Below are 4434 nucleotides of genomic sequence, written 5' to 3'. Positions count from 1 at the left end.
TTTTTTTTTTTTTTTTTTTTTTTTTTTTTTTTTTTTTTTTTTTTTTTTTTTTTGATGATGATACCAGGGATTGGATCCATAAGTGCTCATCACTGAGATACATCTCCAGCTCTTTTTAAATTTTCATTTTGAGACAGGGTCTTGATAAGGGACTCAGTTTGCCCTGGAACTTATGATCCTCCTGTCCAAGTTGCTGGAATCACAGATATATACCACTGCCATTGTGCCCTATTTTATTGTGGGTTTTTGTTTTTGTTGTTGTGGTGGTGGTACCAGAGATTAAACTCAGGGGCACTTGACCCCTGAGCCACATCCCCAGGCCTTTTATGTATTTTATTTAGAGACAGGTCTCACTGACTTGCTTAGTGCCTTGCCTTTGCTGAGGCTGGCTTTGAACTTGCAATCTTCCTGTCTAAGCTTCCTGAGCCACTGGGATTACAGGCAGGTGCCATCAGGCCTGGCTTGTTTATTTATTTATTTATTTATTTAAAATAGAGAGTTGCTATGCTGACCAGACTGGCCAACTCCTGGTCTCAAGAAACCCTCTGGAGGCTGAATTAGCTCAGGGGTAGAGCAACTTGCCTAGTACATGTGAAGCACTGAGTTCGATCTTCAGCATCATATAAAAAATAAATATATACCACATTTTTTAAATCTAGTCATCTATTGAAGGACACCTAGGTTGGTTCCATAGTTTAGCTATTGTGAATTGAGCTGCTATAAACAAAAGAGGTGAAAGACCTCTACAATGAAATCTACAAAACACTAAAGAAAGAAATTGAAGAAAACCTTAGAAGATGGAAAGATCTCCTACGCTCCTGGATAGCAGAATTAATATTGTCAAAATAGCCATACTACCAAAAGTGTTATACAGATTTAATGCAATCCCTATTAAAATCCCAATGACTTTGTTCATAGAAATAGAGAAAGAAATAATTAAATTTATTTGGAAAAATAAGAGACCCAGAATAGCTAAAGCAATCCTTAGCAAGAAAAATGAAGCAGGAGGCATTGTAATACCAGACTTTAAACTATACTACAGAGCTATAGTAACAAAAACAGCAAGTTATTGGCACCAAAATAGACTTTAGACCAATGGTACAGAATAGAGGACATAGAGACAAACCCATATAAATACAGTTATGTCATACTAGACAAAGTTACCAAAAACATTCACTAGAGAAAAGATAGCCTATTCAACAAATGGTGCTGGCAAAACTTGAAATCCATATGTAGCAAAATGAAATTAAACCTCTATCTCTCACCCTGCACAAAGTGGATCAAAGACTTAGGCACTGGGGCTGGGGTTGTGGCTCAGTGGTAGAGTGCTTGCCTAGCATGCGTGACTCACTGAGTTTGATTCTCAACACCACATACAAATAAATAAAATAAAGGTCCATCAACAACTAAAAAATATTTTTAAAAATTTAAAAAAAGACTTAGGTAGGCACTAGAATAGAGATACTGTGCCCAATAGAAGAAAAAATAAGCCCAAGTCTTCACCACTTTGGCCTAGGATCTGATTTCCTTAACAAGATTCCTAAAGCGCAAGAAGTAATATCAAGAATCAATAAATGAGATGGATTCAATTAAAAAGCTTCTTCTCAGCAAAAGAAACAATCAGTAATGTGAGGAGAGAACCTACAGATTGGAAGAAAATATTTACCACATGCATTTCCAATAAGGCATTAATGTCTAGGATATATAAAGAACTCAAAAAACTTAACACCAAAAAATCAAATAACCCAATCAACAAATGGGCTAAGGAACTGAACAGACACTTCACAGAAGAAGAAATATAATCGATCAATAAATATATGAAAAAGTGTTCAACATCTCTAGCAATTAGAGAAATGCTAATCAAAACTACTCTAAGATTTCATTTCACTCCTGTCAGAATTGCAATCATTAAGAATACAGGAAAGAATAAATGTTGGTGAGAAATTATGGCATTTTCCAGTAAATGGATAGAGTTCGAGAATATCATGCTAAGCAAAATAAGCCAATCCCAAAAACCCAAAGGCCAAATGCTTTCTCTAATATGCAGATGCTAATTCACAATAAGGTGGCGGGGCACTAGAGAAGAATAGCATTGCCTTAGATTAGGTAAAGGGAAGTTACCTTAGATTAGGTAGAAGGAGGGGAGGGGATGTGGGGATAGGAAAGATAGTAGAATGAAACAGATATTATTACTTTATCTATGTATGTGACTACATGACCAATATGATTTTGCAACATGTACACTCAGAAAAATGAGAAATTACATCCCATCTATGTATGATATATCAAAGTGCATAAATGCATTTTACTGTCATGTATAACTAATTAAAACAAATAAAAAATTAATTTAAAAACCTAACCTATAAAATAAATAAATACATACATAAATAAACTAATAAATAAATTAAAGGTATTATGTCCATATAACTAAAAAAGAAAAGAAATCCACTGGCCTCAGCCTCCTGAGTGCCGTCTGGATGACACACCTGGATGAACCATTGTCTGGTGGTTGTTGTTTTTGTAACTGCAAATCTAGAATTATGTCAAAATAAAAACAAACAAAATGAATACATTCATTATTTGAATTGTTAATGGTCTCACAATATATGTAAATGCTAAAACTCATCTTGTATATTTTAAGAGACTTTTTTCTTTTTTAAAATTTTTGTTAGTTATTGATGGACCTTTATTCATTTATTTATTTATATGTGGTACTGAGAATTGAAACCAGTGCCTCACATGTTCTAGGCAAGCACGCTACCACTGAGCCACAACCCTAGCCTCCCCCCCTTTTTTTTTGTACTGGGGATTTAGTCTAGGGGCACTTTACTACTGAGTTATATCCCCAACCCTTTTTATTTTTTGAGACAGGGTCTCACTAAGTTGCTGGGGGTCTTGCTTAGTTGCCTAAAATGGACTCAAACTTGCGATACTCTTGTCTCAGCTTCCCTAGTCACTGGAATTATAGGGGTGCACCATTGCTCCTGGTCCTCTTGAATATTTTAAATATAGGTAGTAAATTATATCTAAAAAAAAAAAAATTGAACAAGGGTATCTGGCACTGTGGTGCAGGTTTACAGTCGTAAACCCAGGGACTCAGGAGCAAGTTCTGGAGAAGATTCAGCAACTGAGTGAGGCTCTAAGCAACTTAGAGACCTATATCAAAATAAAAAATAAAAAACCACTAGGGATGGGCTGGGTTTGTGGCTCAGTGGTACAGCACTTGCCTAGCACATGCAAGGTGCTGGGTTCCATCCTCAGCACCACATAAAAATAAATATATAAAATAAAGGAATTTTGTCAAACTACAACCAAAATAAAATAAAATAAAATAAAAGGACTGGGGATATAGTTCTGTGGTTAAGTACCTCTGGGTTCAATTCCTGGTACCAGAAAAAAAAAAAAGTCAACACAGTATCATATGTCTATAATCGAAGCTACTCTTCAGGCTGAGAGGCAGGAAGATTGCAATTTCAAGGCCAACCTGGGGAATTTAGTGATACTGTTTCAGCTGGGGAGACTGAGGCAGAAAGATTATGAGTTCAAGCCAGCCTCAGCAATTTAGCGAGGCCCTAAGCAACTCAGGGAGACCCTGTCTCTAAATAAAATACAAAAAAGGGCTGGGGATGTGGCTCAGTGATTCAGTGCCCCTGGATTCAGTCCCCAGTACCAAAAAAAAAAAAAAAAAAGGAGGTGGGGCTGGGGAAATACCAGAGCCTGAGGCAGGAGGCTCATGAGTTGGAGGTCAGCCTCAGCAATTTATCGAGAACTTGTCTCAAAACAAAAACAAAAAAAACAGTCTAGGGATGTGACTCAGTGGTTAAGCGCCCCTAGGTTGAGTTCCTTGTACCAAAAAATTAAAACATGTCTTGATCATAGATGCAGAATGCAATACTTACAGCAGAAGTGACATGTTTTCTCAATTTGTTTTAAACTCTTCTGTAAAAACAAAAATAAAAATGCTGGGGTAGAAAGAAGAAATAAGGCCTGGGGGTGTGGCTCTGCGTTGGAGTCACATGCGGGGGCCCTGGGTTTGATCCTCAGCACCACATAAAAATAAATAAGTAAAATATAGGTATTGTGTCCAACTACTTCTAAAAAATAAATATTTACCGAAGAAGAAGAAGAAGAAGAGGAGGAGGAGGAGGAGGAGGAGGAGGAGGAGGAGGAGGAGGAGGAAGAAAGATGAAACAAGATTTGGTACAAAGTTTATATATTGTGAACTTCTTAAAAGTACAAAAGGGGTTGGGGATATAGTTTAGTTGATAAAGTGCTTGCCTCACTTGCACAAGGCCCTGGGTTCAATCCCCAGCACCACAAGAACAAAACAAAAACAAACAAACAAACAACAACAACAACCCCACCACAACAAAAAACAATATAGCAAATACTAATAATTAATTAATTTAGTAGTGCTGAGGATCAAATCTAAGG

This window comes from Marmota marmota, unplaced genomic scaffold (genome assembly GCF_001458135.2).
Source record: "Marmota marmota marmota unplaced genomic scaffold, marMar, whole genome shotgun sequence".
NCBI classification, from domain to species: Eukaryota; Metazoa; Chordata; class Mammalia; order Rodentia; family Sciuridae; genus Marmota; species Marmota marmota.
The sequence above is the reverse complement of the archived record's forward strand: the minus strand, read 5'-3'. Positions refer to the sequence as shown.